The 19,952-nt window shown below is 43.0% G+C and overlaps 1 protein-coding gene across 2 annotated transcripts in view; it reads right to left on the bottom strand.

Annotated features, from left to right (window-relative positions):
- The window catches only part of LOC122557992 (uncharacterized), a 165,313-nt gene that overhangs the window by 50,147 nt on the left and 95,214 nt on the right, over positions 1–19,952 (bottom strand). For both annotated transcript variants that reach the window (XR_015758372.1, XM_087991237.1), the window contains exon 2: positions 4,083–4,204. The gene's annotated coding sequence lies outside the window, so the exon portion shown is untranslated. The remainder of the gene's footprint in view (positions 1–4,082; positions 4,205–19,952) is intronic.

Raw genomic sequence — 19,952 nt, 5'->3', positions numbered from 1 at the left:
ATCCTTTACAACTGTAAATAAATTATGCCTTTAGGTTCAGACAAGAGAAAGAGGATCGATGGCAGCATTCTTCTAGAACAAATATCACCTGAAAATCAAAAATGAACAATGTTGCCAAACACAACAAGGTTCTATGGTAGACATGATGGATTGAATATCCTCCTGCTGTGCTGGAAATGTCATACAGTCATACAGCACAGAAACAGATTAGAGTAGATTCCCTACAGTATGGAAACAGGCCCTTTGGCCCAACAAATCCACACCGACCCTCCGAAGAGTAACCCACCCAGACCCATTCTTCTCCATTTACCCTTGACTAATGTACCTAACACTACAGGCAATTTAGTATGGCCATTTCACCTGACCTGTACGTCTTTGGATTGTGGGAGGAAACCAGAGCACCCGGAGGAAACCCACACAGACACGGGGAGAATGTGCAAACTCCATACAGACAGTCACCCAAGGTTGGGATCAAACCCAGGTGAGGCAGCAGTGCTAACCACTGAGCCACCATGCTGCCCCAACTTAGCCCAATTTGCCTGTGCCAACCAGATTTCATAAATGGAACTAGTGCCATTTGCTTGCATTTGACCCATGCCCCTTTAAACCTTTCTCATTCATGTACCTGTCCAAATAACTTTTAAATGTTATAATTGCATTCACCTCTCCCAGTTCCTCTGGCCGTTTGTTTCGTATATGCATCATGCTCTGTGTGGAATATTTCTCCTTCAGAGTCCTTTTAAATCTTTTCCCTCTCACCTTAAACCTATGCCCACCAGTTTTGGACTTTCCCACCCTGGGAAAAGACATTAGCTATTTACATTATCTATGCTCCTTGATTTTATAAACCTCTATAATGTCACCCCCATGTCTCCTGTGGTCCAGGGAAAAATGTCCTACCCTAGTTAGTCACTCCTTATAACTCAAAACTTCCAGTCTTGGTAACATTCTTGGAAATATTTTTTGCACCTTTTCCAATTTAATAACATTCCTCCTATAGCTGGGTGACCAGAATTGTATGCACTATTCCAAATATGGCCTTACAGACGTCTTGTACAACTATTTCCTGATATTATACTGCCTCACAGTATCAGGGACCCAAGTTTGACTCCTGCCTTGGGCGACTGTCTGTGTCGTGTTTGCACATTCTCCCCGTGTCTGCGTGGGCTTCCTCCTGGTGCTCCGGTTTCCTCCCAGAGTCAAAAGATGTACAGATTAGGTGAATTGGCCATGCTAAATTGCCCGTAGTGCTCAGGGATGTGTCGGTTAGGGGCATTAGTCAGGGGAAATGACCTGTTTCCACATTGCAGGGATTTTATGGAAATGAGTAGCCTCTTACACCAACAGGCCACACATTATTACATTTTAGTCTATGTAATGCAAGGTTTTCCAACTGTTAATACATTAGTTTTTTTTTGCAGATCCTGCAGAGGACAATTAAAGTACCAATATTTGTCTGTACAAAAATTTATGTTGGGTGGCTGTGAGTTATAGTTTTCTCCCAGACAACATGAGTGCTATTACTACGACTGAGGGAGTGCTGCAATGTTGGCACTATTATGTTTCAAAAGAGCTGATAACCTGACCTGCCTGCTTCTGAATGCTACTGTTCTCATGGCACTGAGAGAAGAAGGAAAACAGTGAATATTCATATCATATCTTTTACAACTACAGGACATCTCAAAGTGCTTCTCAAACAGTACTGTATCATTTGAAAAGCAACTGCTGTTTTGAAATATGGTAACCGATTTACACACAGCAGAATTGCACAAATATCAATGAAAAATTCATGTGGCTGGGAAGTAGGTGTAGTTTAATGTCAAGGTTAAAAATCCATTCTGTACTTACAGCTGATGCAATATGAATGATTGTGACACTACCAGATCTTATGAAGTGCAATCCTATATCCAAAGGACTCCTCACAGTCTTAGTGAGGTTCTCTGCCTAGAAGTAACTTAGACCTAGGTGCTATTATCATAAGATAAGAGGCTACTTTTATTAAGACTCAACAGTGATCAGTCCTTTACAACTGTAAACCAATTACACCCTTCAGCTCAGTCAAGAGAAAGAGGATCAATGGCATCATTCTTCTAGAACAAATATGACCTGAAAATCAAAAGTGGGTGATGTTGTCTAACACCAGAAGGTTTTGTGGTGGATATTATGGGCAAAATGGCCTCCTTCTGTGCTGGTAGTGTCATAGAGTCATAGAACACCAAAACAGGCTGTTAGGGATGCCCACAACTGAGCAGCACAAAATGGCTGAAGGCTGCCCATGGCCAATGTAGCCGAACAGTTAGAGACCTGGGGAAAATATTTGCTTAATGTAGTCTTCACAAGTAGAACAATAGTAGCTCCTAGACTCAAGGTTACTGGACTGGAATAAAAGCTGCCGTTTCTTATGCTTTAAGAACATTTCACACTAATTAGTTGTTTGTCTTGAATTAGTTAATCAATCCGTTACAATATTAAGAATAGGTTTTAGTTATGATCCTTTACATAATCATAGATATAGATTCTGAAGTAGTCACAGATCCATCCATATACAAAAAAATTACTAAAAGCATTACAGGAAAAGATTCAAAGTAGTTTCAGACAGTAAAAGCAGCTCTCCACGCGCACACCCCACCCCCCCAACCTTATCATTACAGGGAGAAATGAATCATAGATACATAAATTAGCAGACAACAGAATATGGATTGAATGAATACATTAAGACTTAACTTGTTAGCTGAAGAATTCTAACATTAGGTATAGCCACATAAATCTGTTGGAACTGATCAAAAATCAATGCTCTTTGTATTTCCTGTAATGAGGAATTTAAAAGGTCCTGAAGTGATAGGCAAGAATCCAATTAATTCGCAGTTAACATGGTGCAGTTGGCAAATGCTACTTGAATACAGTATTTATTGTGAAACGCCTCAGGAAGGAAGATAAGAAAGTCTGGGAAACATCATGAAGGACCAGGGGTGGACCACAAGCCTGTCCATCTCTTTGTCATTCAGTGATATTATTAGCTTAATTGGAAATACATTGAAATTGCTAAGGCAAGCTTTAACTGTATGAGATGTTGTACCAGAGAACCAATTACAAAGGGATTGCTGCTGACTAATAGTAGTCAAAGGGGGTGGCGTGTGCGCTCTGAGTTCAAACAGTCTAAGTTAAGACCCTCTGAAGCTTTTTGTGTGCCTTGTTGCTCTGGAGAAATCGCAAAAAAAAGTTATCTAACACCACCCCATGACTTGGACATTCATTGGAAACTATGAGATCTAACACAGACCCTTCGGTCAAACATGTCCATGCCGACAAGGTTTCCTTAACTGAACTAGGTCCACTTGCCTGTGTTTGCCCAATATCCCTCTGAACTCTTCCCACTCATTTACCTGTCCAAATGCCTAATAAATGTTGTAACTGTACTCACCTGTACCACTTCCTCTGGCAGTTCATTCCATATATGCACAACTCTCTGCGTGAAAAGTTTCCCCTTAGGTCCCTTTAAAATCTCTTCCCTCTCACCTTAAACCTATGCCCTCTAATTTTCTATTCCCCTACTATGGGGAAAATACATTGGCTATTTACCTTATCTATGACCCTCATGATTTTATAAACCGCTATAAAGACACTCCTTAGCCTACTATGCTCCAGGGAAAAAAATTCCTAGCCTATCCAGCCTGTCCTTAAAACTCAAACCTTCTACTCTTCATAATATCCTTTCCAGTTTAATAATATCCTTCCTATAGCAGACAACCAGAATTATATAAAGTACTTCAAATGTGGCTTTACCAATTAGTCTAAATTCATATCATTTTCCTTAGTAAAGACAGGGCTGAAAGGTGATCTGATAGAGGCATTCAAATTCATGAAGGCTCCAGACAGAGACAATAGGCAGAAACTGTTCCCTTTTGAGAAGGATTCAATTAAAGAAGGTGCAGATTCAAAGTAGTTGATAAGAGAAGCAAAAGTAACATATGAAAAAACTTTTTCATCCATCAAGTAGATAATGCACTGTCTGAGAATGTGGTCAATAGAAACATTCAAAAATATATTATCTGAAAAGGAAGCAGAGTTTGCAGAGTTCTTACCTTTTATGCAGAGACAAGGGAGAAGGTAGGACACTAGGTGGACTGCTCATTCAAATAGATGGCATAGATATGATGGGCTGAAAGGCCTCATTCTGGACTGTAATAACTCTGTGAATCCGTCACTATTAATTGAGACATAGAGTACAAACGTCAGGAAGCTATGTTAAACGTGTGTAAAACACTAATTCATCTCCTGAAGTACTGTGCCTTATTCATAACCCCTTCCTTAACAAGAATGTGAAGTATTTGAGCATCTCCTAGAGATGAGGGATTGCAGTAATGCAGATAGACTAGAGAAGATGGTGTTGGCCTTCTTAAAGCAAAGCTGGCCAACAAGTGGTATTTAAAATTGGAGAGTTTATAAATAAAGAAAGATTGACTAAAGAATAATAAATTCCTGTGGCAAGGTAATTGGCAAAAGAACCAGAGGTCACAGCAGAAGAAAGCATTTATACTATAAATGGCATAATGGATCAACCACAATTTATTGAATACTTGAAGTGCTGAATGGCCTATTCCTGTTCCTGTTTTCTCTATTTCTAAATTATTAGGGTTTGGAATTGGTGACCTGATATACTTTCAATCGTGGCATTTTAAATGGAATGGGATCAATATTTGAAGGCAAAAACCTAAACAGAAATGGGGAATGACCAAGTGTATGGGAATGTGATGTGACAAACAAAATTAAAGAGGGCTGCAGTGGGTATAGGAGACCATTAAGGGCTTGAAAGGATAATATCATAGGGAATGATGGAGAGTGTGACAATACTATGGCTTAAGGGGTGTTTTCTTTATGAAGAGAGATTGAGACAAAGGTAATGAGCGGTCTGCTTCAAGCCAACAAAGTAAATAGCTTGTGTGGTCTTGGGTTCTTTTCTCAAAGGTGGAACAATAGGAACAGCCTGAATGGATGGGGTCAAGCTCCCACAGAACCAGGATTTTAGTTTTAGCTTTCAGTAGCTGCTGGGATTATGATAGCTGCTCCGTCTCTCCCTCTCTGCTACAGCTGAAAGTTTGGGTTCTCTTCCTGCTGCTAGCATTGTAAAGGGTATTTGTATGGGATGTGACTGTATTGGAACAGCTGCTGTGTAGTGGTTAAATAATCTGTCATTCTGTTAAACTTTCCAGTAGACTGAAGTTATTCCAATCCTTTCTTTTGTTTGTATTTTAACCATAGTGTATAAATAAAGTGTGTTTGCTTCAAGCCTGGTTTTGACTCCCTCAGTTGCATCTGGAATGCAACGCCTCGCTCTTGCCTTTAAATTAAGGAAACATTTGGGTCCAGGCTATCTGCTTGACAAGTTTTGAGGGGGTTTGGTCTGGTCCATAACAAGAGCCAGCAGAGATATTAAATCATTAATTATTAAATACAAAATATTAAGTAATTAGTTATCATAATATAATGATAAATAATGCATTATAATAATCATAATTATAATAAATATCAGAAATCAGGGAATATTTTTCTAAATGAGAAAACACAAAACATTGAGATAATATTTATAATAATAAATAGCAAGCATGTATTTCAAAAGGAAACATCTCACTTGATAAACTTAAATTTTTGAGGAGGTAACAGAAAGTAGACACTAGTAAATGTAATTTCTAAAAGAAAGTCTTAAAATGGCTTTCAACAAAGTATCCCATAATAATCTAGCAAATAAGGTCAGAGAATATGGAATTGGTGCTAAGTGGCAGATGGATTGTTAGCTGGCTTAAAGATAGTAAACAAAGAGTGGGAATAAAAAGTAAGTACGCAGAATGACAAAGGGTGAAAGTGGCATTCCTTAAGGATCAGTGTTGGAAGGGCTGTTCAAAATTTACATTAACCTTTTGGACTTCTGAACCAAAAAATCTGAATGGCACCTATGGGAGAATAAGAAGATACTGAGAAGGAAAATAATAAATTAGAGGAGGATATTAATTAACCTGCTGATGGATCAAATAGGGAAAGTCTAAGTGCAGCAGAGCAGCAAAAGGATCTCCGAATACAAATACAAATATACCAATTATCAGAGATTGCAACAACACAGAAAAAAAAACAAGTACAAGATTTTGTAGTTTGAGGGGCAAAATTGGAAAACCAGAGAAGTAGTGGGAGAATGGGGTTGAGAAACTTATCAGGGAGAAAGTGAGGACTGCAGATGCTGGAGATCTGAGCTGAAAATGTGTTCCAGTACTGAACAACCCAGATGGCTTCCTTCTTCAAAGACCGCAATTTCCCCCCAGACGTGGTCAATGATGCTCTCCAACACATCTCCTCCACTTCCCGCTTCTCCGCCTTTGAGCCCCGCCCCTCCAATCGCCACCAGGACAGAACCCCACTGGTCCTCACCTACCACCCCACCAACCTCCATATACATTGTATCATCCGTCGTCATTTCCGCCACCTCCAAACGGACCCCATCACCAGGGATATATTTCCCTCCCCTCCCCTATCAGTGTTCTGAAAAGACCACTCCCTCTGTGATTCCCTCGTCAGGTCCACACCCCCCACCAACCCAACCTCCACTCCCGGCACCTTCCACTAGCAACCGCAAGAAATGCAAAACTTGTGCCCACACCTCCCCCCTTACTTCCCTCCAAGGCCCCAAGGGATCCTTCCATATCCGCCACAAATTCACCTGCACCTCCACACATATCATTTACTGCATCCGCTGCACCCGATGTGGCCTCCTCTATATTGGGGAGACAGGCCGCCTACTTGCGGAATGTTTCAGAGAACACCTCTGGGACACCCGGACCAACGACCATAACAACACGACGGCTGGAGGAAGAGAGCCTCATCTTCCGCCTAGGAACCTTTCAACCACAAGGGATGAACTCAGATTTCTCCAGTTTCCTCATTTCCCCTCCCCCCACCTTGTCTCAGTCCCAACCCTCGAACTCAGCACCACCTTCCTAACCTGCAATCTTCTTCCTGACCTATCACCCTCACCTTAACCTCCTTCCACCTATCGCATTTCCAACGCCCCTCCCCCAAGTCCCTCCTCCCTACCTTTTATCTTAGCCTGCTTGGCATACTTTCCTCATTCCTGAAGAAGGGCTCAGGCCCGAAATGTCGATTCTCCTGCTCCTTGGATGCTGCCTGACCTGCTGCGCTTTTCCAGCAACACATTTTCAGTTGAGAAACGTATCAGCCATGATTGAATGCTGGAGCAGACTTGAAGGGCCAAGTGGCCTAATTTCTGCTCCTATGTCTTATGGTCTTAAATCTCCGAGCAACTCACTCTACCTGCACTCCAATGGTCTCACTGGATTTAGCAGAGTTCCTTATAATCTGCTCACCATAATCTTGCTGGAGAAATGTAATTTATTCTAAAGTCATGATGGCTGGTGAGAAAACCTCTTTGGAAGTCCACCCAAGGATATCAGACTTCCTGAGAACTTGCCTTTCTCATCTATGTCTCCTGGTACAGTCTAAATTCTTAGTCTGATGATTTGGAATTATTAGGATTCACTTTTTAATTGAAAGAGATTTATTTTATAAAACTATAAAATTACAAAAGAGATAGTATAACAATCTTATGGTACAACAACAATAACAATAATCTAACTACTACTCTACTTTACAAAACAAATCAAAAATACCAAAAGAAAAAGAAGTCTTCCCATACTACAATTCAATAAATAATTAGACAAAATAAATTAAATTAAATTAAGTTGAATTGAGTTAAACTAACTTAACTTACACCACTCAATGCCACCCCACCGAAGTTCCCATCATCGGGAGCAGCAGTTAACATACCTGTATTTACTCAGGATTCTTCCTCTCAGGGTCCCCGGCCCACCAAATCCAGTCTTTGTGACTGTACAAAGGCCCTAACCAGTATGGCTGACATGTCTGTGTCTATGTGATTCTAAAAGGGCCACTGTGTCTTGTAAAAAAGCTCAGTTTTCTGGTGCACCATAGTCATAAGAAGTCGAGGGAACATGCTCCGTCACTAACTTACGCCATCCCATCCCATTCCAAGACTCAGTTCATCAGAACGTTCTTCCTCGCAGTACGTAAGATTGTTAAACGGTTTCTTCCCATGCTCATCTGGAGAAGGCAGATTCGGCGATCCCAGAAGGAGGAATACCGGATCTGCCTCAACTTCAGTCCCCAAGATCTCCTCCAACACATTTGCTATGGCGCCCCAATATCTACAAGCCTTATGGTATGACCACAAGCAATGTGTGAGAGTACCAATGCCTGTTTTACATTTAGGGCACTTTGGAGATGCTACTTTTAAAAATTTTGCGAGCCACTCTGGGGCCAAATGGGCCCTGTGGACAATCTTGAAGAGTTGCATGGCCTGCATTTTATTACAAATCAAAATATTTCTCACATTCTCCCATATTTCTGATGGAATTTCTGCTCCCAATTCCTGATCCCAGATTCTGTAAAGCCTTTCAATAACTTCTGAGGCACCCTATCCCTGTAAATGATAGAGGGTACTAATCGAGAGAGCGTATGTGGACTCAAGCACTCTCATCTCCACACTGGACTCAGGGATGAAGCAATAGTGTGGTCCTTTCCCAAATAAAGTCCCAGATCTGAAATAAGCAGAAGAGGTCCCTATTGGATTACCCATATTTATGACTCAGCTGATCAAAAGACATCATGACCCCACCCCCTCAAATAGGTCTCCCAAACAGGAGACTCCCCTCGACTCCCATAATTTAAAGCCTGAATTCATCGATCTTGGCCTAAATCCTGGTATTCCATTATGGGGGTGAGCGGGGAGGTCTTACGTAAATTACCCTCGCTCTGTTGCATCATTCTCCATGCTTTGACCGTGTTAATGATGATCGGATTTTTACAATACTCCGTGACAGTTCTCATCCTGTCCATAAAAAGCACAGTAACGAGGGGACATTTTGCCTGGGAAGCCTCAATATCGAGCCATATTGACCTCGGATCCTGACAAGCCCAATCATTCACATAAGACAACAAAGAAAATTATTTAATGTCTTTTGATGTCTGGGAGGTCTACCCACCCAACCGCAGCTCCCCCCGCATCCCACTTACCCATTCTCCATGGCAGCTGCAGCTGAGCAAACTTAACGGGGAACCTGTGGTGCTAAATGAAAGATCCAAGCCAACCATCAAGTCTCTGCAGTGCCTGTCTAGGTATCACCAGAGGAAGCATTCGCATGGGGTATAGTAGGCAAGGAAGATCAGAGCTATTCAACCCAACCAGGATATTGGTAGCAACTCTCAACGCTGAAGGTCTTGTCTTATCTTCTCGAACAATTGTACAGTTGGTGAAAGGCGGGGGTAATGAAAATACCTAAATATAGGAAACCTCCCTGTGACTACCTAAGAGAAAATCGAATACCATCTTCAAGGTCAGGTATGCCCATGAAACCCCCCATGGGCATAAAATTGTAAAATTTCACTGTACAACACTGCCACCCTCCTGGTGAAGACTGGCCCAAAATCAAAGCGTTCCAAGACATAAAAAAGGTACGGCGATTCCATCCGATCAAACGCTTTCTCTGCATCTAAGGAGCGGAAGCCTGGGATTGACCTTTGCTGGCATACGTGGACCATATCCAACACTCTTCTTAGGTTGTCAGAGGCACTGTGTCCCTTAATGAAACCTGTCTGGTCCTCCTTTACAAAAGGGGGCAATTCCTTCTCCAGCCTCAACACTAACTTTTTTGGGCAGAATTTTAAAATCCACATTTAGCAGTGAGATGGGTATGTACGAAGTGCAGTCCTCAGGATCTTTCCCTCTCTTAAGAATAAGGGAAATATTAGCTTCCCTGTGAGAGGGCGGGAGGCAGTCCTGACTGTATGAATGGTTACATATGCCCAACAATGGCTTGACCAACATGTTTATAAACTCCTTATAAGCCTCGCTTGGGAATTCATCCGGGCCAGGTGCTTTGCCACTTTGGAGCTGCCTTGCTGCCTCTTGTATTTCTTGTGTTCAAAAGGGAGGCCTGCTCCGAAGTTATACCTAGAAGATCCAAGTTCTCAAAAAAGGACTCCATCCTTGCCAACCCATCCTCATAGCCCTCCGACCGATATAACATTGCATAAAATTTCCTAAATGCTGCTTTGGTATTTTCGGACTCACGAGTGGGAGTACCAGTACCCTCTCTAATAGACATAATAGATTGAGGAGCACTCCTCTTCCTGGCCAGATAGCCAAGTATTTACCTGACTTATCACTGTGCTCAAATAGTCTTCGCTTCGCGAAAGAGACCTCTCCTTTCGCTGTCTGGGTGAGCACGAAGTTCAGAGCAGCCCGGAGAACTGTAATCTGCTGTAACTTTGTCACAGACAGCCTGTCAAAATATGTTGTCTCAGCTACCTTCAACTAGGCCTCAAGTATACACTATTGCTCTCCCAGGTTGCTGAGTATGAGATAGTTATAAACCTTGAAGAAGCCTTGGCAGTCTCCCAGAGTACTGATGGGTTACTGATTGTACCCGAATTAATGTCACAGAAACTCCCTTGTGAAATACTTAATGAACTTACTATCTTTCAAGAGAAAAGGATCCATGTGCCAATGCTGCATATCTGTCCCATTACCCCTGATCTCTACCTCCAAATACACTTCCACATGGTCTGAAATGGCTATATGCCCAATCTTACAGGTTAGTACCAATCCAAAAAGGTCAGTGGGTCAAAGAAAATCGATCCTTGTGTAGCACTTGTGCAGGTTGGAGAAGAAAGTAAAATCCCTTCCCTTAGGATGAAGACATCTCCACACATCCACCAACCCCAACTCCCCACATAGGTCCACCAACTGTTTGGATTATGGGGAGATGCCCGAAAGACCCCTTGGCATCCTATCCACCTTGGGATAAGACGTTGAATCTCCCCCTATAATCATGTGGTGCACTCCAAGGGCCATCAGCCTGGAAAGTGCATCTGTTAAAAATTTGAGGGGGTGTGCCGGGGGGAGGGGAGGGGGCAGTAGATATTCAAAATACCGTAATCCTCCAAAGTATTAGGGTTTTGAGGATCACAAATCACCCATGCTCGCCCTTAATTTGATCTATCAACTGAAATGGTAGATTCTTCTGTCTTCGTATAGCCACTCCTTTGCTTTTGGGACGAGAAGAACACCGGCCAAAACCTCCCTGCTATAACTTTAGATACTCCTTATCATCTAAATAAGTTTCTTGTAGCAGAGCAACATCGACCCTCTCCTTTCTGAGACCCGAGAGCACTTTCTTTCTTTTAACCAGTGAGTCACTCCCTTTTATGTTCCAGGTGCACCATCTAAACAAACAACTAGCCACCACCATCAGCCCGTGACCACCCTGAGAGGAAGAACCCTATTCATAATGCACTGAGTGGAGATGAGAAAAGCTTCATAAAATCCAAGAATACAACTACAAACACTACCAAAACAAAAATTCTCATAACTACTCCTAAGGACCGGGTGGGGGTGCTGGTCCGATCTGGGCCTGTGCACCATGATCCTTTGAGCCCGCTCAATTCGCACCCAACCCGATTCGGCTCCCAGTCCCAGGAGCTGTGGGAGCCATTACTCCAGGAAGCTGACCAGCTGATCTCCTTCCTCTCGTTCTGGCGACCCAATAATGCTGGTATTTTTTCTCTGACCTCGATTCTCAACGTCGTTGACCTGCTTGATTAAGGCCCGCCCTGCTGAGGATTCTGCTGTGGTCTCCGACGCCGTGGTTTACTGCTCCAGCTCCTCCACACGCTGCCCAAGATGTTGGATCTCCTGCTCATGCTTTTGTAGCATGGCCAAGATTGGTTCAGTCTGGTCCAGGACCCCTCCAATGCTGTTTCAATTTTCTCTTGGAGTTTGATGAACTCCAAGGCCAAACTCTGCTGCTCTGGTAAGTTCAAAGGCGCCTCTGCGGGAGTCAGCGCTGTGGCCACGGGCATGTCTGTTGCTGCAAGGGAGGATCCTGCATATTGCGATCAATGCAGTCCCCTTCCTTTAGATAAAGAGTCACTGAGTCATTGAGATGTACAGCATGGAAACAGACCTTGTGGGCCTACTCTCCATGCCGACCAGATATCATAACCTAATCTAGTCCTATTTTCCAGCAGTTGGCCAATATCCTTCTAAACCCTTCCTATTCATATACAATCCAGATGCCTTTTAAATGTTGCAATTGTACCAGCCTCCACCACTTCCTCTGGCAGCTCATTCCATACACGTACCATCCTCTGCATTAAAAGGTTTCCCCTTAGATCCCTTTTATATCTTTCCCCTCTCACCCTAAACCTATGCCCTCTAGTTCTGAACTCCCCCATCCCAGGGAAGAGACTTTGTCTATTGACCCTATCCATGCCCCTCATGGATTTATAAACCTCTATGAGGTCACACCTCAGCCTTTGACGCTCCAGGGAAAACAGCCCCAGCCTATTCAGCCTCTCACTATATCTCAAATCTTCCAACCCTGGCGACATCCTTGTAAATCTTTTCTGAACTCTTTCAAGTTTCACAACATCATTCTGATAGGAAGAAGACCAGAATTGCACACAATGTTCCAAAAGTGGCCTGACCAATGTCTTGTACAGGCACAACATGACCTCCCATCTTCTATACTCAATGCTCTGACCAATAAATGAAAGCATACCAAATGCCTTCTTCACTATCGTCTTCCTGCGACTCTACTTTCAAGGAGTTTTGAACTTGCACTCCAAGGTATCTTTGTTGAGCAACACTTCTTTAGTCATCTTCCCTAAATGTCAAAATTGATATTTAAAAATTCTGGGGACTTTACACTACCGATTTTTATGAAACTGGCTAGTAAGGGGAATGTGAAAGCACCACTTTGCCTGGACTGTGGTGCGGAGCTCAGCAAGGCAGACCTGTTAGAGCACCACCATCTTCAATCCTCCATTAGCATCTATTTCTAAGTTTCCATTTGCAGTTTTGAAGAAAGCAGGGTAGGATTTGAAAGGCATGGCAGACAGAAATATTTGGACCTGAGACACTCTGTTGACATTTATTCACCTGTGGGTACGTGGATCACAGTCTTATACCTGGATATGTTCAAAGTTACCTGCATATGCTATCAAGTATCATAAAGATAGATAGCAGAAGGGCAAGTAGGAAAACGCAACACTCCTCTTCTGAGCAAGAATCCAATGGAGATAGATCTTAGTTTTCTTCCTCTTCATACTTATGATTGAATATTAAGAGACAGAATTTTTGCTCTATACATTAAGAAGCAATAGAAGTCTTTCAGAAAATTCCTCTAACATGTTTCAATATCATTCAGATCATTGAGAAAATATTAATGACACTGTCATACCAGTAATCTAGAATATTAATGCATATACTCCTAACCTTTACTTGGAATATAAATTTAAAACTGCATTCTTCTTAATGCTCAACAAGATAAATAATGCAAATACAAAATGTATGTGCAAATCCTGCAGCCAAACTTATGGATGATTACCAGGTCAGGGAGATGTCTGTCAATGATTGTGAACATTACAGTTCCATTGAACTGTTTGTTTAAAGGCTAGCTCAAAGCAATGGAAAGATCACTGCCTCATCGTTCAATGAACAGTGAAAGTCACTTTGGAAACGAGACAGAGTCAGAGTCCCTGGGGGCACAGGAATAATTACAACATTCATGCAGCTGCAGATGTGCTGGCAGAATGACGGGCATTGATGTGTATAATTCTCCAATGGTCTTGTCTAATTGCAGCTCTGTTGTTAATTAATGGACTGACTGGCTGTCGTATTCAAGAAATGAATCCCCTTTAATTTAATGTTCTTTTAATGTTGTAGTCATAATTTCCCACTCTGGTCTGGCAATCAACAAAGCAAGCAAACCCATCCAAGGTTAGCAGATAATAAGGTTGGCCTCAGGACTTCCTCTGAGATTAGCCTCATAAGACATCAGGGAATTATGCCTCCTGAATGCCTAGTTAAACCTACAAACCTGAAGCATTTTCTTAAAACACGTAAAGGTGGATAAATCCGCGGCACCTGATCAGATGTACCTAAAACTCTGTAAGAAGGTAGGGATGTGATTGCTGGGCCCCTTGCTGAGATATTTGTATCATCGATAGTCACAGGTGAGGTGCTGGAAGACTGAAGGTTGGCTAACATGGCACCACTATTTAAGAAAGATGGTAAAGAAAAGACAGGGAACTATAGAATGGCGAGCCTGACATTGGTGGCGGGCAAGTTGTTGGAGCGCATCCTGACAGACAGGGTGTACATACATTTATAGAACATAGAACATAGAAGAATACAGCGCAGTACAGGCCCTTTGGCCCTCGATGTTGCGCCGATCCAAGCCCACCTAACCTATACTAACCCACTATCCTCCATATACCTATCCAATGCCCGCTTAAATGCCCATAAAGAGGGAGAGTCCACCACTGCTACTGGCAGGGCATTCCATGAACTTACGACTCGCTGAGTGAAGAACCTACCCCTAACTTCAGTCCTATATCTACCCCCCCTTAATTTAAAGCTATGCCCCCTTGTAATACCCGACTCCATACGCGGGAAAAGGTTCACACTGTCAACCCTATCTAACCCCCTAATCATCTTGTACACCTCAATCAAGTCACCCCTAAACCTTCTTTTCTCTAATGAAAACAGCCCCAAGTGTCTCAATCTTTCCTCATACGATCTTCCTTCCATACCAGGCAACATCCTGGTAAACCTCCTCTGCACCCGTTCCAGTGCCTCCACATCCTTCCTATAGTATGGCGACCAAAACTGCACACAATATTCCAGATGCGGCCGCACCAGAGTCTTATACAACTGCATCATGACCTCAGGACTCCGGAACTCAATTCCTCTACCAATAAAAGCCAGTACACCATATGCCTTCCTCACTGCACTATTTACCTGGGTGGCAACTTTCAGAGATCTGTGTACATGGACACCAAGATCCCTCTGCTCATCCACACTACCAAGTATCCGACCATTAGCCCAGTACCCCATCTTTTTGTTATTCTTCCCAAAGTGAATCACCTCACACTTAGCTACATTGAATTCCATTTGCCACCTTTCTGCCCAGCTCTGCAGCTTCTCTATATCCTGCTGTAACCTGCCACATCCTTCCTCACTGTCAACAACTCCTCCGACTTTCGTATCATGTTTAATGTTGTAGTCAACACTGTCAACAACTCCTCCGACTTTCGTATTTGGAAAGGCAACGACTGATTAGGGTTAGTCAGTATGGCTTTGTGCCAATCGTGACTCACAAACTTCATTGACTTTTTTGAAGAAGTAGCAAAGAGGATTGTGATGGCAGAGTGGTGGACGTGATCTATATGGACTTCACAAAGGTTCGACAGCTCGAACAAATGAACTGGGCATTGACTTCAGGAAGGAGGCAAACCCCTGTCTACATCAATGTTGCTGAGATGGAGATAGTCTTAAAGTAGGAGAAAGTGAGGACTGCAGATGCTGGAGATCAGAGCTGAAAATGTGCTGCTGGAAAAGCGCAGCAGGTCAGGCAGCATCCAAGGAGCAGAAAAATCGACGTTTCGGGCATGACCCCTTCTTCAGGAATGAGTCTTCATAGTCTTAAGGTAAACTTGCAGGTTGCATCTTCAACCTCTCCCTGCAGCAGGCTATTGTCCTTGTCTGTTTCAAGAGGGCCAACCTCATTCCTATTCCTGTGAAGGTTCATGCAGCATGTCTCAATGACTACCACCCACTGTCCCTAACTTTGATGGTCATGAAGTGCTTTGAAAGGCTGGTCATGGCATTAATCAACTCCAGCCTCCCCACTACTCTTGACCCACTCCAATTTGCCAACGGACCAAGAGGTCTAAGTCAGATGCCATATCACTTGCCCTTCACTCTTCCTTAGAATGTCTTGACATCAAAAACAGTTACATAAGAATCCTACTCATTGACTACAGTTCAATCTTCAACACTATCATCCACTGCAACTGGATCCTCAGTTTCCTGACCCACAGGCCACAATCAGTGAAGATTGCGGACAATATTTCATCCTCACTAACACTCAACATTGGAATCCCCCATGGATGTGTACTCAGCTCCCTACTGTACTCTCTGTATACCCATAACTGCGTTGCCACATACCAGACTAATACCATTTACAAGTTCGCTGATGACATCACCATAGTTGATCGAATCTCAGATGACGACAAAACAGACTACAGATGGGAGGTGGAAGACCTGGAAAAATGATGCACTGAAAACAGCCTAGGCAAAACCAAGGAACTCATTACTGACTTGCGGCGCGATACTACTTATGCCCCCCCCCCCCCCACCCAATACATTATAAGCACAGAGGTGGAATGAGTGGAAAGTGTTAAGCTCCTGGGAGTGGTCATCCACAACAAGCTTTCTTGGATTCTTCATGGCACTGATTACAACGTCTCTTCTTCCTCAGGCAGCTGAGGAAATTTGGCATGATGGGAAATACACTTGCCAACTTTTATAGCTGCGCCATCGAGAGCATTCTGTCTGGATGTATCACTACCTGGTATGGCAACTGTACCATTCAAGATCGGAGATGGTTACAGAGAGGGGTATATTCAGCCCGGACAATCACAAAGGCCAACCTCCCATCTATAGAATCCATCTACCAGGCCCACTGTCAAGGAAAGGCCGCCAGCATTCTCAAAGATCCATCCCACCCTGGCAAAGTTTTTCTACAACCTCTACCATCAGGGAGAAGGTACAGAAGCCTGAACACACAAACCAGCCAGTTTTGTAACTGTTTCTACCCTACTATTGTTAGAATACAGAATGGAATCACAAACTCTTAACATTCGCCTATAACAGTGTTTTTGTTTTTGCTGCTATTTACCTATTATTTACTATCTATGCTACTTAACTCTGTGATCTGCTTGTATTGCTCGCAAGGCAAAGCTTTTCACTGTGCCTCAGTACACGTGACAATAAATTCAATTCAATTCAATTCAATAGTTAGGAAGGCAAATACAATGTTGTTATTCATCTCCAACAGACGAGAATATAAAAGCAAGGATGTACGTCTGAGGCTTTATAAGGCTCTGGTCAAGGTAATGTGAACAATTTTGGGCCCCACACCTCAGGAAAGATGTATTGGCCCTGGAGTGGTCCAGAGGAGGATCACAAGAATGATTTTAGGATATAAAGACTTAACATATGAGGAACATTTGAGGACTCTGGGACTATACTCGATGGAGTTTAGAAGGATGAGGGGGGAATCTAATTGAAACTTACAGAATACTGAATGGCCTAAACAGAGAGGACATTGGGAAGATGTTTCCATTGGCAGGACAGATGAGAACCCAAGGTCACAGCCTCAGAGTAGAACAAAGAACAAAGAAAACTTACAGCCCAGGAACAGGCCCTTCGGCCCTCCAAGCCTGAGCCAATCCAAAAATACTGTCTAAACCTGTTAGTCAATTCCTAAGCATTTGTATCCCTCTGCTCCCCACCTACTCATGCATCTGTCCAGACGCATCTTAAATGAATCTACCGTGCCTGCCTCTACTACCTCTGTTGGCAACGCGTTCCAAACGCCCACCACCCTCTGTGTGAAGTACTTGCCGCGTGTATCCCCCTTAAACTTTCCACCTCCCACCTTGAAAGCGTAACCTCTCGTTATTGAATCGTTCACTCTGGGAAAAAACTTGTCTCTATCCACCCTGTCTATACCCTCCATGATTTTGTAAACCTCCAGCAGGTCCTCCCCTCAATCTCCTTTTTTCTAGTGAAAATAAACTTAACCTACTCAACCTCTCTTCATAGCTAGCACCTTCCATACCAGGCAACATCCTCGTAAACCTTCTCTGTACCCTCTCCAAAGCATCCACATCCTTTTGGTAATGTGGCGACCAGAACTGTACACAATATTCTAAATGCGTCCGAACCAATGTCTTGTACAATTTTAACATGACTTGCCAGCTCTTATACTTAATACCTCCCGTCCAATGAAGGCAAGCATACTATATGCCTTCTTGACCACTCTATCCACCTGTGCAGCAACTTTCAGGGTACAATGGACCTGCACTCCCAGATCTCTCTGCCATCAACTTTTCCCAAGGCTCTTCCATTCATTGTATAATTCACTCGAGTATTAGACTTGCCTAAATGCATCACCTCACATTTGTGAAGACCCTTTAGAATGGAGATAAGGAGAAACTTCTTTCACCAGAGAGAGAGGTGAATCTGTGGAACTCATTGCTGCAGAAGGCTGTGGAGGCCAGATCATTGAGTATATTTGAGACAGAGGTAGATCGACTCTTGATTACTACAGGGATCAAAGGTTATGGGGAGAAAGCAGGACAATGGGGTTGAAGTACCTATCAGGAGAAAGTACAGACTGCAGATGCTGGAGATCAGAATCGAGGATGTGGTCCTGAAGTCAATGCCCAGCTCTTTTATTTTGCTGAGGTTATCTTTACACCATGCAATCAAGAACTCTATGTTTTCCTGTATTCTGTCTTGTCATTGTTTGAGATCCAGCCTACAACGATCGTGTCATCAGTGAACTTGTAAATTAAGTTAGGATGAAATTTGGCCACACAGTCATGAGTTATGAGGGAGTATAGTAAGGGTCTCAGTATGCATCTTTGCAGGGCACTGGTATTGAGGATTAACATGGAGGAGGTGTTGAATGTGGTTGAATCTTAACTTCCTTCTCGGCAATTAGGGATAGGCAATAAATATTGGCCCAGCCAGTGAAACCCACATACCATGATTCAATCAAAAATAATTTTCAGGGGTGTGGCATCATTTCATCACAAGGAAGCAAACAGACTTTAAATCATGCTCTGTTTACATTGCAGATTCCCAAATTGAAATGCACTCAATGCAGCAGTCTGCTCCAGCTGCTCTCCACACTGAGGATCCATACTGGGTAGAGATTACAGGAGAGGATTAGGAAGGTGACTCAGAAGCAAGAGTTGGCCCACCTACCTCCCAATGCCTAGTCCTTTGAGTTGCCGCACAGAGTACCTGATTACAAACCTTGACAAGATTTACGAGGTGACCTGTGGGAAGGAGATGCAAAGTAATTCCTTCACTTGGAAGGAAATGAATGTCTGGAATTCTTGACCCAGAGAGTTGTGAAAGTATTTAAAGAAGGGCTGGAAAGATTTTTGAAATATCAGGGAATTGAGGGTTATAAGGAGCAGGCACAAAATAGGAGTTGAAGCCTGAGATAGATCAGCCAAGATTCTATGATGTATTAGGCTTGACTAGTTGAATGGCCTACTCTTGCTGCCTATACCTCAGCATTCCAGTATTAGCATCTATTTTTAACTCTTTGTTAGTATAACAGAGTGGTTATGTTATGGGCACTTATGACTGGAAATGTGTTTCTTGCAAACTCTGAGAGATTCAGTGTAGTTACATCTTTGGATTAGGGAAATATTCTCCCTTTCACTGCTCCCCAGGGAGTGTGTGGCTGGGCAGAGTTTACCTCCTGGGTCTCTTGCTCCAAAACTGACTCCCACCCAAAATTGGCAAAGAATTACTGTTACTGCCAGTGGGCAGCAGTCAAAATCATTGATTGTACAAGTCTGCTCTTGAAGTTGGGGCAAGATAGGGTTTTAAAGTATATGTTAGCATGCAGAACTAATAATCTGAAAGGCCTAGATTAATGCTAAGGATCCATGGATTCAAATTGCTGATGAAGGGCTTTTGCCCAAAATGTCGATTCTTCTGCTCCTCGGATGCTGCCTGACCTGCTGTGCTTTTCCAGCACTACACTCTCGACACTAAAAAACCTATCAGCCATAATTAAATGATGGAGCAGACTTGATGGGTCGAATGGCCTAACTTCTGGTCCTATGTCTTATGGACTTATGGAGAGTGTCAAGTTCCTAGAGGTGATGATCACCAACCATCTGTCCTGGTCCACCCACATTGATGCAATGGTCAAGAAAGCACAACAGCGTCTCTACATCTTCAGTAATCTGTAAAGATTCTCACCAATTTT

Source organism: Chiloscyllium plagiosum, unplaced genomic scaffold (genome assembly GCF_037043375.1).
Source record: "Chiloscyllium plagiosum isolate Xiang-an unplaced genomic scaffold, Cpla_swu_hap1 HiC_scaffold_1, whole genome shotgun sequence".
In the NCBI taxonomy this organism is placed as follows: Eukaryota; Metazoa; Chordata; class Chondrichthyes; order Orectolobiformes; family Hemiscylliidae; genus Chiloscyllium; species Chiloscyllium plagiosum.
Note: the sequence above shows the minus strand (reverse complement) of the source record. Positions and strands in the feature narration are given on the sequence as shown.